Consider the following 23,468-nt stretch of genomic DNA (forward strand, 5'->3'; position numbering starts at 1 on the left):
AGTAATAATAAGGAAAAGAGAGAAGATAGAATTACTTAATTACTTAATATCTTTCTTGGGGAAAAAAACACTCCTTCCTAACAAAATAGAGAAAAGAATGGGAAAATCCCAGTTTCATCTGGTATACCAATTGTGTTTTTTTTATTGCAACAAACCTGTTATCGTTGTTCACGATAACAGCTACACCTTTTGGATTCTGTTTGCTTTGGATGGCTCTTCTCTTCCACTTGGTCCAGAAGTTACACTTGGGATACTATACAGAAACAAGGATCATGGTTTGTGCACTTACCCTACATATTATATTTCTGCTGAAGCATTGCATTAACTATAGAGTAGCTGTTCCACTGTTTTCCTTTAATATCTAATGTTATTTGATGTGAAGAACTAGGAAGTCTTTGCCATTAACTCAATAAAATAATCAGAAGAGGTCCTTTGAAATGTTGAGATTGGTACAGTGTTATCCTAGAAGCTGCTCACTGGCTTCTTTGCATTCTGAAATGTTCCACCCACTCTGAAATTTGCAAGATGTTTATTGTTACATGTTTGAAGACATTTTTTAAAAAAGAAACTTAGACCTGCCCTTTATGGATGTTAGATTCAAAAAAGAAATCTTTACCTTTCGGGGGGCGGGGGTTTGTATGAATTTGGGTTTCATTTCATTTTCATGAATTCATTCATTCCCTTCTGTTCTTCTTATTCTTATTATCCTGTGCTTCAAATTGGAGTTGAATGAGAAGAATAAGGATAACAAACCTGCAGGAAGAAATTAAATACCTCTCCAATTTAATTCCCACAGTGATATCTCAAATTCCTTGGGGAAGTCTTCAAGCAAGATAAGAAGGCAATAACTGGCTCTTGCTGTTAAAGTCCAAAGATTATTGCTGCTTCTGCAAAGGAGTATTTAGCCATTATAATTAAAAGCTATTGGCAGTTTGTCTAATCATCCTTTAAAGCAGTAGGTAGCAGTAAGTAGCTATCATTCTGCCTTGAGATAATGATTTCCCTCTTTTAAGCATGTCTTCTATGAAGAAATAATGCGTACTGAGAAAAAAAGAACTGCATTATTTTACTTTTGTTTATTTACAATAGTGGGAAATAAGTCATTTTTAATTTTTCTAAAGGATAAGACCATTTTTGGATAAATGTTAACGGGGTGCTTGTTCTTATGTAAGTTATGAAGTGGGGAAAAGTGCATATGAGAATCTGCAGCTTCCATTCAGTCTTGAGGGAAACCTAGAAGAAATTGTTCCCATGAGGCCTTCCACCAATATAAATTATATATAAAAAAATTAAGGATGAGCCTGAGGATGGGGTGAGAAAAAAAATAGGAAGATCGACACAGAGTTAATATAATAGATGTCATGTATGAAAAAGAAATTTCTATCAACATAATGTCTATGGAGATTCTCAGTCATCCAGGTCATGGTTGTTCCATAGGTGTTTTTTCAAAAGGCAACTGGATTTTGTTTTTCAAGGAAAAGCAGTTTGAAATAGCACCTTTGGGATGGCTACCACATAGTGCGGATAACTGGGAGCAGACAGATTTGAGTAACATGCAGTGTGCATGTCAGGATCCAGGAATGCCATCTTACTCATATCAGAAAGATTCAGATTATTCTGGTAGAACAAGTAAATATAATAATAATAATAATAATAATAATAATAATAATAATAATAATAATAATAATAATAATAATAATAATAATCCTTTATTGTCAAAGTACAACATGTGTACATTCAGATTAGCTGAGCCTCCCCCCGTGCTCTCTCCCCCCAACACACAGTGACAACAAACCCTCCATCCCACCACACTATGTGAACCAACTACACTACACACCGGCCTCCCAAGTCAATTCTGCATAAGATTATGTCCCATTTAAAAGCCTAACAGCCCACGGATAAAAGCTATTTTTCAGCCTGTTGGTACGGCTGGCTATATTCCTATATCTCCTACCGGATGGTAGGAGAGTAAAGAGATACCGTCCATGGTGTGAGTCATCCCTGGGAATGGGGGGAGAGTGAAAGAGGGAGAGATGAAAAACTAAGCACTGTTTGGAACAACATTGCAAAAGAAGGGGAGGAGAAATTCCAAAGATCCTCTATCACAGAGATTTCAAACTCGCGACGTCACGTGATGTTGCGTGACATATTGGAACTTTTCCCCATTGCTGGCAATGGGGTGGGTGCAGTTTCCTTGTGACGCATCCGGCCCATGGGCCGGCAGTTTGACACTCCTGCTCTATCATGTAGAAAGAGGCTTAATAATGCTAGACAAGGTCTGCACTCTGGTGGTTCAGGCTCTAGCTTCACTTGACAGGGTGAGATCCCATCACTTGTCTCAGCATCTGCCAACATAGCAGTTTAAAAGCATGTTACTGCAAGTTAGATAAATAGGTACAACTTTGATGGGAAAATAATGATGTTTTATGCAGTAATGTGAATCCAGCTGGTGCTGGACTTTTCCCAATGTGATGCCCAAGTGCAAAGTGACATTGATGAAAGAAGAAACCCCAAATGTTGCTTCAGAACATTGTTGAACCTTTCTAAATTTGGAGCTACTGTAGTCCACCCCCTGTGATGTACTCTGGATAGCGCACAAGCATGAAATGAACAGACTAGCAATCTTCAGCAGCCAAACAACTACTTTTTACTCACACTGTAGTCTCCCAGCTAATAAAATAAATACAATAATAATGTAGAAAGAGGAGGAAGTCTGATTACCTTTAAGGACTTTTATTTTTCTTGGGTACAGGATGGTGGGGGTGTCAGGAAGAAACAATAGCTAAATTGAAAAGCAAAGCAATTATGCTACTTGGACTACAAAATTATCTTAAATTAACTGGAAGAAAATATTTTTTAAATATTTCATAAAAGCTTTGGAATTTTGCATATATATATATGAATAAAAAATGGTGATATCAAGAGAATTCAGAATTTGCTACTCACTCCCCCACATCTGAACTCACACCTCACAACTCACACCTCAGAAGCTATTCCATGGCTTTTGCTCAGCAATGAACTGTGCAGATTGTCCTATTTAAGTGTCAGGACCTGCTTCAATCCCACATCTTAAGAAAGCAGAATTTTTGGAAGTGATTTCTTTCAACAGGAACTTTTATTAAGAGTAGTTGAAGGCAGGCATAATACACAGGATCTGAGATTTCCCATGCAGAATGATAAGTTAAGCTATTCCCAAGCAAGACCCCACCCCATAGTCCGCCCAGCCAATGTGGGATGGCCAATCCCCAGGTGTTAGGTCCATCATGGGAAAAGGGGAGAAAACATCAGCCTGTCTTCAGTTCACACAGAGATTGTCAGCGGCTCTTCAAAATCCCCTTTCAGGAATCTGAGCTATGCCATCATCCAATCTACCCAGGGGTTCCACTTTTTTTAGCCATGCCAGTCCTAGGATCACTCGGCATTCCATGCCTGGGGTTACTACAAATGTTATGTCTTCCTTGTGGTTCCCCAAGATAGGTGGATTGGTAGAGTGGCTAGGGTAGCTGCCTCCCCTCGCTATGGACCCATCTAACTGGCCAAACAAGATTGGCTGTTTCAGCCTCCTCACTGGGATGCCCAAGTTCCCCACTAGTGTCTGGCTAATGAGGCAGCAGGCGCAGCCAGAGTCTATTAGGGCTTTCACTTTCACAGCTTTGGGCATGGAGGGTACTAATATAGTCACTGTGTTGAGGATGGGCATGATGAGTCCACCTACCAAGGTTCACACTCTGTTCTGTTCCAGCCTACTACCAGCCCTGCAGAAAAGGCAGGGACAACCCCTTTACAAAAGGCAAAAGGCTGGAATTAAGCCTGCCAAATTTATTTATACAAAACAGATCCAAAACAGAGCAAACTTAGCAAAACAAAATACGAACCACTAAAACAGAAGCTATTCAAACGGTTGCCTTCAGCAAACCAGCCCTCCCACACATTCCCCTTTTAAACAGTTCAAGGCATGGCTTCTCTCTGCCTCCTTCCGAGGTGCCCCATTGCCTTCCTCTGTTTACTCCTGATTGACTGCCTCCTGCGTCAGGCGTCCTTGAAGAGGGCCAGCTGTGGGTCATCTTCATCCATGCTGTCAGGCTCACACAGCTGGGTCTGCGTAGTAACCAGATGGGAGGGGCCTGGCTGAGAGCTCTGCGAAGCCTCAGAACTGTCCTCTGCAGGCTCTCCAAACCCCTCCTCCTACTCCTCCTCTGAATCGTCCGACCCAACTGCCGAACCCACAGGCTGACCCTGAATCACAACACACTCCTAGTTGTCATCTGAGGAATTCATCACCCCTGTGGTGTAGGCCGGAGTTCTCTGCCCACACTACAGCCTCTGTTGCCTTCATGGTGGGTTCTCATGGCTTGGCTGGGGACTTCCCTGCCTTTCTGACCAGTGATTGATCTGGGTTGTGTTGAGGACCTTTTAAGTGTGATGCCCCTCTCTCCTGCATTTGAAACAGCCTGTTGACTTCTTGGCCATGGCTGGTGGTTTTGCTGGTTCATGTGATGGTTCAGGGGGCGAGTGGCCCTATGGTTTTCCTCGGCGGTGCCTCTTCAGCAGGTTGATCTCTGCTTCCTCTGCCAGGACATACCATTCTTCTAGTTGGCATGGGTCCCCTTGGGGTAGGCAAGCATCGTACAGGTCATAGTTTAGGCTGTCCTAAAGTGGCTAAGGAGGATGTCTTCTGGCCAGTTCAGTTTGCTGGCGATGGCCTGGAATTCTTGCGTATATTCAGCTACCAAGCATCTGCCTCGCTTCACTGGTTTGATCTTCATACGGGCTTTTCGGTCAGTCAGGGGGTCCTCGAATTGCCTTCTCAGTGAGGACATGAAGTGGTTGAAATTGTGGAGCTCTGAGGCATTGGAATCATGCAGGTCCTCCATCCAGTCTGTGGTCACCCTGTCCAGAGTGGATTGCAAGATACGGATATGGGTTTGGTCGTTGGGAATGTCTCATCTGTATTCTTCCATGTAGCTGTGGACTTGGGTTAGGAAGAACCCCAAGCGTCGTGATTGTCCCCTGAATTTCACATCCAGTGGCAGGAATCTTTGGATGGATTGGTGCCTTCATCGGTGTCGGTGATGTCTCCCATCTCAATCGGCAGCTGCAGTTCGGTGGGGAATGGGGGCTGCTGAAGTGGTAGCTGTTATCTCAGCAGTCTCAGTGGATGTCCCTGGGACTTCAGCTTCCAATTCCCCTTCAATGTCTCTCAGGCTGCAGCCCAAGGTAATGGTGTGGCTGCGGGGTTTCAGGTTTCTCATCCCTAAGAGAGCTGAGGGTTCTTTTCATCAGGTTAATAGCTTTCTCTAAGATCCAATTTCAGTGCTCCACATGAACTCCTTCCTCTTCACTAAGGTGAAATGATCTCTCCATTTCTTGCTAACACCCAGGTTGGTGGCTGCCTCGTCTCAGGGTTACTTTTCTCAACCTCTTCTCCCACTCTTCTTTCTTTCCAATGCCCAATGACCACCGAGATTTGTGGCTGTGCATTTTCACCACTTCTTCTTCCAAGCAGTAGGATTTCTCAGATCCCAACAGCTGGCAGGGTTCCAGCCGGAGGGAGGGCTCCCCCTTCATGGTGGGTTCTTCCTTCCCTGCCCTGTTGTCCAACATTGTGGATTTTGCAAAGTCCCCCAGTAAGGGTCTTCCTTCCAGGTTGACTATTACTGCAGATCCTGTCTAATGTCAGGACCCACTTCAATTCCACATCTTAAGAAAGCAGAACTCTTGGAAGCGTTTTCTTGCAACAGGAACTTTTATTAAGAGTAGTTGATAGCAGGCATAATAGACAGGACCTGAGATTTCCCATGCAGAAGAATAGGTTAAGGTATCCCCAAGCAAGACCCCACCCCATAGTCCACCTGGCCAGTGTGGGATGGCTAATCCCCAAGTGTTAGCTCCATTATGGGAAAAGGGGAGATAACATCAGCCCATCTCCAGTTCACACAACAATGGTCGGCGGCTCTTCACACCTTCCTCTGAGAGCATAGAAATAAACCAGGCATGGAGGTTACATTCCTTATTCCCTCCCTTGTTCTAGGTGACAGTTTAGGGAGATAAAGTTCAGAGAGAGATATAACACAGGAAAGCAAAATGTTACATTGTAGCAGATAGAGGACACAGAGGCTGTAAACAAAAGCAAAAGATTACATTTTAGCGGACAGAGGAAGCAGTGGCAATAAACCCATGGGCACATCCCCCCTCCCCCTTAGGAGTATGGCAGAACCCAGGGAAAGGTGAGATTTGATTTTGGGTCAGAGGGGATAGGTATAAATGAAATAGGAATGGGTTCTGACATTAAGGCTCCTAATGTTGTATTTCAGTACAACAACAGTAAGAATAATAAAAACAAGTATGTAACAGTTTAAATAATGAATTACAAAATACATTTCAGCCTTGACTGACTGAGGTCATGTTTTCTCTGAGAATTTTAAAAGGATTTGATCTTTGCAAAATACAGTAGAGATCATCCTCAACTTATGACCATCCATTTAACAACTGTTTGAAGTTTTAATATTGCTGGAAAAAAGTTACAACCAGTCCTCACACTTACAACTGTGACACTGTCCCATGGCTGCATGCTGGAAATTCAGGCACTTGGCAGCTAGTTTGAATTTATGATGGTTGCTGTGTCCAAGGGTCCTACTTCCCAGGTTTTTTCTGACAACAAAGTCAATGGGGAAGCCAGATACTCTTAAAGACTATGGCAAAAAAAGGCTACAAAATTGTGTGTGACTCATTTAGCAATCATGCTAAATCATGATGATGATTCAGGCCTTGGTAATTGTAATGGACAAATCATAAATTCAGTATAGTTGCCTTCTGCATTGGTGTGATGTTTCACTTGGGCGACTCCCCAGATTCCTCTTCAGATGTCAGCTCATGGAAGGTTAAGCCCATTCCTGCATGTCAGGAACTGGGTTGACTGATGGCTCTCAATGCTGTCCAAAAGAGATTTGGAGGAGGCTTCAGCTAGGGAAAGCTTGCAGTTGCAGACGGTCAATGAAGAGAAGGAGGAATTGCCTTCTGCACTTGATCCGAGAACACACAGGGCAGAGAAAAGGCAGAAGCAGTGAAGGTCAGCCATAGTGCTCGAGAGGAGAAGACCCCACCCATCTTGATGGACTGCACCAGAAAGCTGGCTATTTATCCCAGCAGACAGAGGGAAGCATTGCTAGGAACAAAGTGTTGGTTTTCTAGCTGTTTGTTTGATTGTTGTGCTTCACTCTGGGTAGACACCGTGTTTGGAGTTGGAGACTCTGAACTTTTCTTGCCTCATCAGCTCTCTGGTGTGTGGATTTAAGATATTAAAAGCTATTTTGTTTGAACAAATGTCAGAATCCATTTATATCACATTTCATAATTGTATGGGTAGAACAACGTGCTATTACTGGGGATTCTGCCATCTCTCCGAGGGGCGGGGAGAGGATGGTTACTAAAGCGATTTTCAAACAACAGGGGATGTTTTAACGGGGGAAGGGAGGGGGACAGACAGATCTGGTTTGTATCTTCATTTACAACTGAAAAGGGAAGCAATAACCATAAAACCAAGGAGAGTTCCCTTTCCCATGGAAGGACCTGACACCTAGCAACTGACGACAGCCTGACCAAATGGATGAGGGGAGGGACTGGAATGGGAATGGTTTATATAGGATTGAAATGTAACTTTTCTCAGATTCCGTCTTGTATTCCCACAACCGATTCCTTCCTAGTAAACATTTTCCTTTTGGACTAAACTTGCATCCAAGAGTTCTTATTTCCTAAGATGTGGATTGAGGTGGGTCCTGACAGTAGACGGAATCTGCTTTAAGAGTCAACCTGGAAGGGAAAACCTTACCGGGGGACTTTGCAACAAATACAAATGTCTGGCGACGAAGCAAGAGAGGAGGGAAGCCCCATGGAGGTGGAGTCTTCCCCCCAAATGGAATCCCAGAGACAATGGGAAGCTGAAGCAGCATATTCCCCCGGGGAAGAAGCGGTGGAGCAGTACGACCGAAAACCCCGGTGGTCGATGGGCGTTGGAAGGAAAAGTGAGTGGGAAAAGGCTCCGGGAGAAAAGACCCTGAGGCGTAGTAACCACCTACCGGAATGGAGGCAAGAGATGGAGAGTTCCCTGCATGCCAGCGAGGAGGAGCAGATCCTGGAAAAGGCCATTGATCTGATGAAAGCAACCCTGAGTTCACTGAGGGAGGAGAGAGCTGAAAATCGCAACCGAGGCAGCGCCTGGGGACGCAACTGGAAAGGTAACGGAGGGGATCCAACACCTGAAACCCCGGGGCCATCCAATGGAACAGGAATTACTGCCTCAGCAGTACCCACCCACCCCCCAGAACCACAGATGGGGACCAGGATGAGGAGCGATACCGGCCACGGCGCAGACAACGCTCCAGCCAAAGACTCCCGCCCCTGGAAGTCAAATTCAAGGGGGAGCCATCACGACTGGGATTTTTCCTAACCCAAGTCCTCAGCTACATGGAAGAGTATGGACGGGACATCCCCAGTGACAAAACACGCATCCGAATTGTGCAATCTGCCCTGGACGGGATGGCTGCAGACTGGGTGGTGAACTTGCATGACTCCAACGCCCCAGAACTCAACGACTTCAACCGATTCATGTCATCTTTGAGGCGACGGTTCGAGGATCCTTTGGCTGACCGTAAGGCCCGGGAGAGAATCAAAACGGTGAGGCAGGGCAGGCGAGCAGTGGCTGATTATACCCAAGAATTCCAAGCCATTGCCAGCAAGCTGAACTGGCCAGAAGACATCCTCCTTAGCCATTTCAAAGACGGTCTGAACTACGACCTGTATGATGCTTGCCTGCCTCGAGGAGACCCACCCCACATCGACGACTGGTATATCCTGGCGGAGGAAGTGGAAATAGACCTACTGAAGAGACACCGCAGAGGAAAACCATGGGGCTGCCTGCCACCCGAGCAAACACGCGAGGGGGAAAAACCACCAGCCACAGCCAAAAAATCAACAAGTTGCTTCAACTGCGGGAGAGAGGGCCACCGTGCTGCAGAATGTCGTTCAAAAGCCCCCCCCCACGAAAACCAGAGGCATCATCCTCCAAGAAGCCGGGGAAGCCCCAAGGCAACACAAAAGAATCTTCCATGAAGGGGCAGAGGCTGTAGAGTCCACAATTCCTGCCAGGAACTGGGACTGGACTCCGGCCTGCACCGCAGGGACGGTGGACAACTCGGAAGACAGCTAAGAGAGAGAACCATTGGTAAGTGGACCCCTTCCACCCATACTTAAGACAGTGACTATATTAGCTTCCCCTATGCCTGAAGCAGCCAAAATAAAAGCTCTGATAGACTCTGGGTGCATCCGCTGCCTTATCAGCCCAATGCTGGTGGAGAGATTGAGCATCCCAGTGAGGAGGCTAAAACATCCAATCTCTTTTAGTCAATTAGATGGGACAATAGCAGGGGGAGGACCAGCCACCCTAGCCACTTTACCAATCCACGTATCACTGGGGCCCCATGAGGAGGACATAACGTTTATAGTGGCCCCAGGCATGGAATGCCCAATGATTCTAGGACTGGAATGGCTGAAGAAATGGAACCCCGGGATAAACTGGAGGACAGCAGAACTCAATTTCCCAAAGGGGGGGCAGAAGAACTTAGACTCCAAAAGCACCCCCCCAACCCAGAGGGAGGAGACAGCAGCAGTGGGGAAAGAGAAGGGATTACCAGAGATACCGGAGGAATACAGGGACCTGGCTGAGGTTTTCAGTGAGGAAAGAGCAGATGAGCTTCCCCCCCACCGCCCCACAGACTGCACCATAGAATTCAAACCTGGGGCAAAACTCCCAAAACCCAGGATGTATGCCATGAGCCCAAGGAAAATGGCAGAAATGGAGAGATTCATAAAGAAAAACATAGAAAGAGGATTTATTGAGCCTGCCAAACCCAAAGTGGCCGCCCCGGTTCTGTTCAGGGAGAAGAAGGATGGGACCTTTCATTTGGTTGTGGACTATAGAAATTTGAACACAATTAGTGAATGTAATCTGTACCCCCTTCCCCTAATGAAGGATATGTTATCCCACCTATCGAAAGGAAAGATTTTTACCAAACTAGACCTGAGGGAAGCATACTACCGTATTAGGATTAAGGAAGGAGACGAATGGAAGACTGCATTCAACTGCCCAATGGGGTGCTATCAATTCAAAGTATTGCCATTCAGACTGCAAGGGGCCCCCGCAGTCTTTATGCAATTAATTAATGACGTGCTGAGAGAGCACCTATAGAAGGGGGTCCTGGTTTACCTCGATGACATCCTTATCTTCACAGAAACCAAAGAGGAACATATCAAACTAGTCAGAGCAGTCCTGAAGAAGTTGCGAGCTGCCCACTTGTATGCTAAATTATCGAAGTGTGAATTCCATCAGGAAAAAATCAACTACCTGGGATATCGCATATCTCCAGAGGGCATCGAAATGGACCCTGAGAAGGTCAGGGCAGTACTAGAGTGGGCACCCCCCCGCACACGGAAGCAATTGCAAAGTTTCCTGGGGTTTGCAAACTTCTACCGCCAATTCATCCCCACATTTGGCCAAATAGCCATGCCCCTCACAAATTTGTTGAAAACGAAGGGGGGGTCACCCGTGAAACCCAGCCAGCCTCTGAAATGGTCAATGGAATGTCAAGCAGCATTTGAGAGGCTAAAGAGACTTTTTTCTGCTGAACCTGTCCTAAAACACCCAGATCCCGACAAACCTTTTGTAATACAGGCAGATGCGAGTGATGTAGCGGTAGGAGCCATACTATTACAAGAAAATGATGGGGGGACATTGCAACCATGCGCATACACATCCAGAAAACTCACAGAAACAGAACAACGCTGGCCAATATGGGAAAAAGAGGCATTCTCGTTGAGGTGGGCATTACTAACATGGCGCCAATTTTTAGAAGGAAATAAAATACCTTTCCAGGTCTGGACAGACCACAAAAATTTGGAAGCACTAAAAACGCCCAGGAAGCTCACTCCTAAGCAAGCCCGCTGGTCCCAACATTTTCACCGATTCAATTTCACTCTCAAACACTTACCGGGGGGAAAGAACTTCCTTGCAAATGCATTATCCCGCATGCCCCAATATAACAGCACAAGAGTTACTGACTTTAAACCACTTGTACCGGAACAACAACTGGCAGCACCAGTCACCACCAGGGCACAAGAAAAAATGAAGCCGAAGGTAGATAGCCAAACTGGAATAGAATTCAGGAAATCTTTGGAAAGTGATGAATGGTTCCAGAAAAATAAACATGTGTGCACAATTAAAGATGGACTGCCGTGGGTGGTGGAGAAGCTATATATACCTGCCACACAGAGAATCAATTTCATGCAACTGTGCCATGATACAAAATCAGCAGCACACTTTGGCTTTGTAAAAACCTTACACTTAACTAAAAGGCAATTTTGGTGGCCATCTATGAAAAAGGACATAGAAAGCTATGTGGGTAGCTGTCAAATTTGCGCGATGGCCAAAAGACTGCAAGGGAAACCGCCAGGTCTGTTACAACCGGTGGCAAACCCCTCAGCCCCATGGAAAGAAATAGCCGTGGATTTTATCGTAGAACTGCCAGAAAGTAATGGAAACACCGTAGTCTGGACTGTCACAGATCTGTTCTCTAAGCAAGTACACTTCATACCTTGCCAAAAAATCCCGACTGCAAAAGCATTAGCAAAACTTTTTGTACAGCATATTTACAGATTGCACGGGGTACCACAACGCATCATATCTGACAGAGGGGTGCAATTTACGTTGGCATTTTGGAAAGAATTTTTATCCCTCTTAGGAACCACCCAAGGACTGTCATCTAGTCACCATCCTCAGACAGACGGAGCTTCTGATAGACTTAACAATATACTTGAACAATATCTGAGATGCTATATTAATTTTCAGCAGTCCGACTGGACGGACCTACTGCCTTTTGCAGAAGTAGCATATAATAATGCAGTCCACTCAAGCACAGGTTACACTCCTTTTCAAGTAGCTACAGGCCAGAGTTTCAACCCAATACCAGAACTAACCCCAAAAGAACCGGTTATCTCTGATCTGAAGGAATGGATTGCTCAATTACAAAATACATGGCCAATCGTTAGGAAAGCGTTGGAAGATGCCAGAAAAGCATACAAGACACAGGCAGACAAAAAAAGAACCGATCCCACACCATTTAGGGTAGGAGAGATGGTATATTTATCCACAAAATACCTGAAATCACTCCAACCCTGTAAAAAACTAGGACCAAAATATATTGGACCCTTTCCAATTAAAAGAATCATAAACCCAGTAACAGTTGAATTAGAACTACCCAAAAATCTTAGATGAATACACCCAACCTTCCACTGCAGTCTATTAAAGAGAGAACAACAATCTCCACTACGAGAAAAAATCCCACCACCACCACCCCCCATCAAGGTGGAAGGAGAACAACATTTTGAAGTGAAAGAAATCTTAGATTCCAGAAAACACCATGGAACGATACAATATTTAGTGGCATGGAAACACCTCCCCTCCTCAGAAAACGAGTGGGTTAACAAACTCCATGTTAAAGCACCTAAGTTGCTTAAGAGGTTTCATACAGAATATCCAAACAAACCAGGCTAACATTTATGTTTTTTCCCCACAGATGGACTCATCTTTTTTCTGAAAGGAGAGCCGAATGTCAGAATCCATTTATATCACATTTCATAATTGTATGGGTAGAACAACGTGCTATTACTGGGGATTCTGCCATCTCTCCGAGGGGGGGGGGAGAGGATGGTTACTAAAGCGATTTTCAAACAACAGGGGATGTTTTAACGGGGGAAGGGAGGGGGACAGACAGATCTGGTTTGTATCTTCATTTACAACTGAAAAGGGAAGCAATAACCATAAAACCAAGGAGAGTTCCCTTTCCCATGGAAGGACCTGACACCTAGCAACTGACGACAGCCTGACCAAATGGATGAGGGGAGGGACTGGAATGGGAATGGTTTATATAGGATTGAAATGTAACTTTTCTCAGATTCCGTCTTGTATTCCCACAACCGATTCCTTCCTAGTAAACATTTTCCTTTTGGACTAAACTTGCATCCAAGAGTTCTTATTTCCTAAGATGTGGATTGAGGTGGGTCCTGACAACAACTTTCAATTGCTTTGCTTTCAATTAGGCCATTACTCTGTGGACTGATCTTGACCTGCTTGTGGCTGGACTTAATTGGGACAGTTCTGAGTTTTGGTGAAGGGAATCACTGAGGAATATTAATAAACTCACTAAACTACAGTTACTTGTGGGAATGAGTGAGTGTGGCAGCACAATTGGCTTATGCATCCAACTGCGAAGGATTGCATAAACATGCATGAGCATTTTTGTGCACGCTGTTCCTATTCTACACGTTTTGAGATACACTTTTGATAGTGAGCATATTTGGGCAAACATGTTTTTTCCAGGATGAAGTTTGTATCTTTGAATGCATTTCTCTAATGTACATATTTCAGTGGGCACTTTGATATGATTTATTGGAACAGTTTGATTGCAAATCAAATCAAACTTGTAACACCTTATTAGGCTTGAGATGGAATAAATTTTAGTAGGAAAGCAGCATCTTCTGGTCTCCATAAGAGAGAAAGGTCAAAGTTCAAACTCAGAGTTCATATAACTGAAAAAAAGAATGGTAATTCATTCTACCTCTTCCATTGAGCATTTAATAAACATTTTAGTATAAGGATACTATCAATATCAGCAGAAGCCAATATTGTTGCTTCTCCTTAGGATTGCTGGAGTAGAAATACAAAAAAATTATAAAACCATGCTGCTATTCTGTTTTGTGCTTTATTCCTATTAGAGCAAGCTATAAAGATCCAAAACAAAATCCAATTTATTATCCCAGCAGTTTTTGAGGAAGTATTTGCATCAGGATAAAAGCCTTTCTGCCATTTCATACAGTATTTCTGTTTTTCCTGTTCCTTGATCCTGCTGGGAAAGTCTAATTTTCTTTCACTGATACCTGCCTGTTGCCATAGAAAAGAGATAATGTCTCAAATTTGAGACAATTTTGCATTATGACAGCTCTGAAGAATGTACGTGACAATTCTAAAAACTCTCAGTTTTGAAACACTAACTGTGACCAATAGTCAAAGAAGAAAGGAATGAGAAATAAAGGCATTAAATTAATTTGTAAATAGAAATGACATCATTCCCAGTTTGGAGCTTATTTTAGCCTATAGTTCAAACATTCTCATAGGGTGACAAGCATTTTGAATCTGAATCATAAGACTTCAAAAGGGTTTAACTTTCCCTGCTTTGGAATATGTTTTTAATTCTTGCATCAAAAGCTATATAATAAATAAATACATTCTTCCCTCTGGTGTCCATGTGCCCTTGCATAGCATCCTAGCATTCATTTATAGTTCAAAGTAGCCCCAGATGCAAGGGTAACCTCAAACTCTCTGGAAAGTTTCTTTACCAGACCTTGGCTTTGACAAAAACCAATGTTGGGGAGAGATAACCCCTACAGTGCTGTTTTATTAGTTACTTGCTGTTAGATGTTTAGTGCCAGCCATTGGCAGTTCCCCAAAAGGGTCATCAGATGGAGGCAAAGAGGTTTCTTTGCTTCCACTGATGAGCCAAGGGTCTCAGACCCACAGCCCCATTGGTGAGAGTGTTTTATGGTCAAGGAGGGGCCAAGACCCCCCATAAATACCTCTGCACGAGGGGCTGCTCTTTGTCTCTTCTTTCTCCAGTTCTAGTTTCTACTTCTAGTTCTATCTCTACTCCTAACCTCTATTTTAGTCATGTAATACTAGCTTGTTTTGTTTTATTTTATTTCTCTCTTACATGCAGGCATGAATGCTTTCATGCCAAGTACTTCTTTCTCTTTGATCTATCATGAATAAAGCTAAATATGATTGCATCTCTGCGTGATGCCTTTGCTTGGAAGCTCCTTTAACGATTCATCGTGAGAAAACCTCACAAGTTGGTAGTCAGAGCATGGTTTAAAGGAAAGCTTCCAAGCCAGCCAGGAACTAGCCAACGAGATGTCTGAAAGGCCCAGCTCCAATCCATTTATAACAGATGGCAGGACTTCTACTATCGTGACCAGAAGTCATCGATCGAAGACAGCCTCCCTGCCTACATCCAAGACTTCAGTTCCTGAGGCAACCTCAGCTGCAGATGAAAGCGCAAATGACCTTCATCCCATCAGAGGATCCAGCAGAGCGTCCAGGACCCCTTCACATGCCTCTCTACAACTGAACGCCACAGAGGAGAGCATACAAGGTTTGCAAACTGTCCAAGGCTGCTCAGATGCTGCAGAGACGGACCTGGCTGAGACCAAACGCCGCGTGAGTAAACTGACTGCACAGGAACGTGAAGAGCTGCTTAAAGAGATCCTTGCAATGCAGGGGGAAGGGAGGGGGAAGGCAGCCCAGGAAACCGAAGAGACCACGAGGCTCCCAAATATGGCGCCTGCCACCCTTAGTGACCCCGGGACCCCAGGACTTTTGGCGGGAACCCCCCCTCCCAGCTGTGAGCTACAGCTTCCAGGGGCAAGCGGAAACAAGATGGCTCCACCCACGTGGTCTGGCACAGGAAACAAGATGGCGGCCCCCACACGGTCTAACAAAGACTTGACTTCTTTAAGTCTGGAAAGCCAGCAATCTCTGGCTTCCAACCAAAATAGCCTGCAGTCCCTGGCATCCAGCCTGAATGACATGCAATCCCTGGCTTCCGAGCAAGACAGCATGCATATTCCTGATTTCTCCCCCCCACAAAGCCTAAAATGCTATGATAGCAATGAGATTTGCCCAGCCAAAACTGTTACAACGGCTCTCCAGACAGCCATGCAAGCTCTGGCCACTGCCTTAGAGGCTAGCAAGACAGCGGCCACACAGACATCGGGGGTGCCCACCCCCCCTCCAAGGCCTCCCATCCTCTCCCCAGAGCCCAACTGCCGGGGGAATCCAGCCTGCAGCCTCCCAACAATCAACCCCTGCGGCCTCCCACCTCCTCTTCAGGTCTTCAGAACCAGCAATGGGCTCCTCAAGGCAAGCCAGGCAATGATGAAAATCCATGTGGTTTTAATTCTCGGGAGGATCCATTCAAACAACCCCGGGCTGGTAAATCTGGGCTCCGCCCCCCCAATGCCTCATGGGAAGAAGGGAGAAACCCTGAACAACGCCCTCCCCCTGATCACATGGTCTCCGGGCACGCCCATATGGAATTGCTAAATAAGCAACAAGAAAAAAGAGTGTCCCCTTTCAATGCAGAAACAGCTTCAGGAGTAAGCGTTTTTCCGCTTCCTTTTACATCAATGCCCATCTCAGAATTTTTTAAATATGGGTCTGAGTTCCTGGTCACAGACCTACCTAGTGATTTTAAAAAACTGCAAATAGCAGGAGAAAATTATAGCAGTTGGAGTAAAGATATACAGCTATATCTCTTAAAGCATGGGATTCTACAGATGGTTCGAAAACCACCCCCTTCCCCATGGGGACGTCAAGAAGAGCTGCTACACTTGCAGGCTTATTCTGCTCTACTCAGTTCCCTGGATAATAACTTGTTCCCTAGCATCCCAGCTGGTCTCAGAGCTGCTCAGGTCTGGGATCTGTTATTCAAATTATTCAACAGCGATACCATTGGTTCCATCACCAGATATACAACTGAGCTTTATACAACCAAACTGAAATTTGGTGCCAGCATGCCTGAACATCTTGCAAAATTAAAGGCACTCAGGGCAGAATTGATTTCCAGAGATTTTCCTGTGTCTGATATGAGCATGCTCTCCATAATTTTTACTTCCCTAGACAGGAGTTGGAGCAATTTCATTGTTTCACTCGAAGCGGTCAAGAGGGAAGACATAAATCTGTCCTACCTCACAGGGAGACTGATTGAAGAAGATCGGAGAAGGAGAAATGCTGGAGAATACGCTAGAGTCACCACTCAGCAAGCCAGAAGGGGGCGCCACAACTCAGAGCAAATTAATGCTCTGCTTAAATGTTTCATCTGTGGCTCTGAGGAGCACCTCAAGAAAGACTGCCCCCATCAACATCAAGCCCCTAAACGTGGTCCCAATCAAGTAAGAGGGAAGGGGCAAGGAAGGGGGCGTGGCAGGGGCAAAGGACATTCACTGCATACTTGTTCCCTCACCCCCACAACAAAGGCTGATAGCTCCACTGACTTATGGTTACTGGACTCTGGAGCTTCTTCTCACATTACTAATATGAGTCAAGGTTTTAAAAGGTTAAAGAAAATTACCTCATCTGTCAAGGTTGCAAACGGTGATACTGCCTCAGTTGTTGGGGAGGGTTTCGTTTCTCTACCTGGACTTGGGAAAGTAGAGGGTGTCCTGCACGCGCCTTCTATAGCCAACAACCTTTTGAGCATCACCAAATTGTGTGACGATGACAAAGTGGAAGTCCTATTTCGCAAGGGGGGAGGTCATGTCACCCGAGACCAGAAGGTCATTGGAGATATTACAATAATAAATGGCTTGCCATATTTTTCTCCCAAGGCACCACAACCTGCCCCAAGGCTTTCCAAGGGCAGTGTGGGCAAGGAGCCTGAATCTCAGCAGGCACCTACAGCACCACTCAAAGCAATAAGAGCCAAGAGAGTGTCCATGGGAAAGCCAATGCACAATAAGTGCGTCCACCTCATGCACAGAAGGCTAGGACATGCAAGCTTCCCTGTAGTTAAAAAGATGGGAGAGTTTGCTGAGGGAGTCCAGCTCAAGGACTGTGACGTGTTTCTGGACTGTGCCGTTTGCAAGAAAACAAAGAGGAAGGCTGCTCCTATACGAAAGGTGTCATCCCGTAAGACTCAACACCCTTACCAACTAGTACATATTGATTTGGTTGGGCCTTTTACACCATCCCTAGGAAAGAAAAGGTATTTTCTCACTGCCGTTGATGATTTTTCACGTTACGGTCACGTGTATACTCTCACAGAGAAATCTGAAGCCTTTGACGCCATAAAGTTGCTGTACAACTTCGTAGAGACCCAGTACAAGACCAAGATCGCACAATTGCAGAGCGATCGTGGGGCTGAGTTCATGTCTCAGAAGTTCCAGGACTGGGTAAGGCATAAGGGCATCCGTCATTTCCTAACTGCACCGTTCACCCCGTCACAAAATGGTGTAGCTGAGAAAAGGAATGGAATCCTGCAAACCATGATGCGTAGTCTGATTGCAGACGCGGGTGTCGCAGAATCATACTGGGGGGAGGCAATTCATTATGCCAATTACACTTTAAACCGCACCTGGAGCAGTGTTGTGAACCAGACCCCATATTTCCTGGTTCACGGTAGGAAACCAAATCTGGCACATTTGCGTGTGTTTGGTTCCTATGCATGGGTGCATATCCCCAAGCAGCTACGGAAGAAGGGGAAACCTGTTTCTCAGAGACTAAGGTTCTTGGGCTATGCTCCTGGCTCCAAGGCCTATCGTTTCCTGGGAGAAGGGGGCAGGCCTGTGACTTCCCAATCTGCCTCTTTCGAAGAGGATTCCAATTGGACCCAGATCCACTCAAATGATCTGAGCCCATATGCCAACCGACCCAGCAAGGACACACCGACCGCGACATCACCAGAGGCGACCTCGTACCCTGCCACCGACGAAAGTGAGGAACAAGATGAAGATGCGTCCAGTCCCACGGAGGAAGACACGCCGTCTTCACCCCCAGCGACAACTCAGAGACCCGCGGAAGAAAAGAGCGGTGAGTGGCAGAAGGTAAGGAGGTCAAAGCGGTCCAACAAGGGGGTCCCGCCAAAGAGAATTGACATTGGCCACATAGCGTCTGTCAACAGCGTTGTGGTCACCCCAAAATCCTTCTCTGACATTCAGGAGCTGCCCATCGAAGAGCAAGAGAAATGGCAGCTCGCGATGGAGAAGGAAATGCAGAGCCTGAAACAACTTAAGGTCTTCACCCCCCAGCAACCTCCAAAGGAGAGGAAAGTCATTGGCACAAGGTGGGTTTACAAGGCAAAACCACTTGCCAATGGCCTCTACCTGTATAAGGCCCGTTTGGTAGCCCAGGGCTTCGCTCAGCGTTATATGGAGGACTACTCGGAGACTTACTCTCCAACCGTTCGGGCAGAGAGCGTCAAGGCCGCCCTCGTGACTGCAGCCGCTCTGGGAGAAGAAGTCTTCCAATTCGACATCCAGACGGCTTACCTCCACGCCAACTTGGACCGGCAGATCTACGTGAGGGCCCCACCTGGCTACCAGCAAGAAGGGGGAAATACATGGTTGCTTCACAAAGGGTTATATGGTCTTAAGCAGTCAGGGAAATTATGGTATGACTGTCTTAAAAAGAGTTTAGAACGAGTTGGTTTTCATACATCTAATGCAGATCAATGTGTTTTCACACGCAATTCCAAGGGTACCACAGAACGGGTGTTAGTTTATGTGGATGATCTATTATATGTAGGGCCAAACAAGAAAGGGTGTGATGAATTTGCCAAGGCCCTGGAAGAAAAATTTACTCTGAAGTCTTTGGGGCGGATTGACAAGTACTTGGGTGTGCATATTTTGGCCACTAAAGGGGGGTTCGCTCTATCTCAAAAAGAAAAGATAGAGGAATTACTGGCCAAATGCAAAATGACAGAATCTAATCCTACGCATAGCCCAATGCAAACCGATTTTTACAACCACACCCATAAGGACGGTCCTGAGTTCACAGATAACACGCTTTACAGATCTGTGATTGGCTCCTTGCTATACATCAGCAATTGGAGCAGACCTGACATAGCTTTAGCTGTGAATCTATTGTCCAGGCATGTGGAACACCCAAAGCAATTCCATTGGACTGCTGTTAAAAGGGTGCTTAGATACCTAAAGGGCACAGCTGATGCCCTCCTTATGCTAGAACCAGAGAAGGGGAAGACGGCCCAGCTCTCCGCTTACTCAGACGCAGACTGGGCTGGCGACACCAAAACTAGACGGAGCACTTCCGGTTTCCTCATATTGCTAAATGGCTGCCCAGTACATTGGAATGTTAGGCAGCAAAAATTTATTTCTTGCTCCACGGCCGAGGCTGAATATGCCAGCCTGTCAGACACGGCCAATGATTTGACTTGGTTCAATGAGCTGATAACAAGCATCTGGGCATCTCCCCCTCTGCCCATCCAAATTCTAGAGGACAACACAGCTGCCATTGCAATCTCAGAGGCTTATGCAGTAGGATCTAGATCTCGCCATATAGACATACGCTACAAAAATGTCAGGCAGCTTACCAAAAAGGGTTTTATACATGTTGAGCACTGTAATACAGCTGACCAGATAGCTGATCTGTTTACCAAACCTGTTCCCATTGACCAGCACAACCTTCTGTGTAAGCGTTTGTGTTTGGCCTTCTGAATGTTTTCATACATGTCTATGACACCTGCTCGCCCCTCACATACATTCACTGGTCCCTGTCATTGGCTGGCAAGAAGGGGAATTGTTAGATGTTTAGTGCCAGCCATTGGCAGTTCCCCAAAAGGGTCATCAGATGGAGGCAAAGAGGTTTCTTTGCTTCCACTGATGAGCCAAGGGTCTCAGACCCACAGCCCCATTGGTGAGAGTGTTTTATGGTCAAGGAGGGGCCAAGACCCCCCATAAATACCTCTGCACGAGGGGCTGCTCTTTGTCTCTTCTTTCTCCAGTTCTAGTTTCTACTTCTAGTTCTATCTCTACTCCTAACCTCTATTTTAGTCATGTAATACTAGCTTGTTTTGTTTTATTTTATTTCTCTCTTACATGCAGGCATGAATGCTTTCATGCCAAGTACTTCTTTCTCTTTGATCTATCATGAATAAAGCTAAATATGATTGCATCTCTGCGTGATGCCTTTGCTTGGAAGCTCCTTTAACGATTCATCGTGAGAAAACCTCACACTTGCATTAATGTTTTCTATGAACCCTATGTGGGAATTCAGAAATGTTCTAATTTAAGTCACTGTTCTTGTTAAACTTGCTTTTAATTCCTTTGAAATTCCAGCAATAGAGTGTTTGTCTGTGTGTGTGATGTGAAATGTAGGAGCCAATCAGCCACATTTGGCCTTTGAATAATGTGCTATGTGTCACAGTCCTAAAGACAGGACAAAGGCTTGAACGGAGCTATGATTAGAAAGAAAGAAAAAATCTTAAATTTGATTTCATTCTTAAATGTAATTAACATAATTAAATTCCCATTGTTTCAATTACACATTCCTCATCAGAGAAACAGGTCCCTTTCCTTTTTATTTTGAATTTGGAGGGGGAGATTAATTTTGAATGTTTGATTGTGTTCCCAGATGTCTGGAGGAGAACAGTAAGACTGTGTCTCAAGATATTATTATGGTATTAACATTTGTTGAACCTTGAATTGCATTCAGAAATGAACATGTAATCAATGGATCTCCTTTGGCAATAATATTTTATGATAATACCATAATTGTCCAAACACCTTCCTTTTGTACAAACTAAAGTTTCCATGTGGGAAATATGCAATACCACATAGAATAGAATGCATTAACCCAACTTTTTCTATTTTGAACCGAAGGATGAATTAGTTATACAGTATATTTACCACTGATTCCATTGAGTATATTCTCCCATCTAATATAGTAATCAGATTCATTTTGTTAATTCATTTTAATGTGATTAATATTTTTATAGAGAGACAGTTTGGTGTGGAGGTTAAAAAACCTCAGGCTAGAAACTGGGAGACCATAAATTCTAGTCCTTAGGCACAAAGCCAGCTGGGTGGCCCTGGGCTAGTTATTTCTCTCAGCACTAGGAAGGAGCCAATGATATAGATATACAACGAGAAATACTCTCCCCAGAGAGGTACATATAAGATTTACTAAAAAAGCATTAAGGGTAGATATACTACAGAAGCTGAGAAATGTTAAAATAAAATACAAAGGAAGAGAGATAGTGATGTTAAAACAGATCCCAAGAAGAGTGAGAGACCCGAGAAAGGAGTATCAATTTCAGACAAAATGCTTAATTAAAAAAGGGATAAATTTTAGATGGTTAATACCAGAAGGAGTGATGGTAAATTGGCAAGAACAGAGACATAGACTGGACACAATAGAGAAAGCAAAACTTTTCTATGATCAATACTTTGGGCAGCAAGAAGAAGAAAGGCTGAGAGGGGAAAGAGTAATCAGGCAGCAAGGAGACAAGATAGAGAAGCAACAAAGTAAGTATAGCATAGAACAGGAGGAAAGGGTGTTGAGAGAAGGGACAAGAGCAAAAGAGGCAAAAGAGCAAAGAGAGATGAGAATAACGAGAGCAACTAAAACTTCAAATAAATAATCATGGAAGAAGAAATAAAAGCAATTTCAATAAACGTAAATGGACTGAATTCGGCTATAAAAAAGAACACTAAATAAATTGGAGAAATTAAAAATGGATATAATCTGTTTACAGGAAGTTCATATTAAGAAACAACATAAAAATCTACTAGAATATCCAAAATTGGGAGAATTATATACCTCACTTGCAGATCAGAGTAAAAGAGGTGTGGTATTATATATTCAAAAAACAATACAAACTACATTGTTATATTCAGATGAAGAAGGGAGAATTTTAATGGTGGAAGTAATTATGAATTGTAAAAAAAAACTTTATTGGTAGCGATTTATGCCCCAAATGAAAATCAAGAAAATTTTTATTTAAAATTATGCCAGAAAATAATAGAATTGGAATTCGAAAGCATATGTATGATTGGAGATTTCAATGCTATCGTAAAGGCCAGGCTGGATTATAATACAACAAAAAAACAAAAACAAAAACAAGACCTTAAGGAGAACACTTCAAAATCTTTTCATAATATGGTGGACGAATTAAATATATTATATGTTTGGAGAGAAAAATATCCGGAAAAGAGGCAATATACATTCTATTCTAACAGACACCTTTCCTGGTCAAGAATAGATATGATATGGACATCAATAGACTTATTTATAAGTACACAAAATATAAACATAGAGACAAGCACATGGGCGGACCACCCAGTCACTATTACATGGAAAGGACAAAAAAAAGAACAAGATGGACATTAAATCAAAATGTATTGAATGAAAAAGACTTCCAGCAATACATGGAAAAAGAAATGACTTTCTTTTTTAAGGAAAACAAAACAGAAGATACCTCACTTCAAAATGTTTGGGATATGGCGAAAGCGTATATGAGAGGACTTGCTATATCTTATATAGGGAAAAAGAATAAACAGAAAAGACAAATTAGGGAAAAATTGGAGGAAGAATATAGGTCTCTTGAGAAAGAATTACAGAAAGATACAGAAAACAAAAAGATTAAAAAATTAATGGAGTTGAACAAGCATAAAATGAACTTAATAGAAAATGAAGAGGTGGTGAGGAAAATAAAGGCAGCCAAACAAACCTTTTTTGAACATGCAAACAAACCAGGGAGATGGTTGACATATAAAATTAAAAAGGAGAAAGAGAAGAGATGGATTAAACAACTGGAAGATGCCGAGGGGACTTTAGAACACCGGAATGA

Source organism: Vipera ursinii (assembly GCF_947247035.1).
Source record: "Vipera ursinii genome assembly, chromosome: 3".
Lineage (NCBI taxonomy): Eukaryota > Metazoa > Chordata > Lepidosauria > Squamata > Viperidae > Vipera > Vipera ursinii.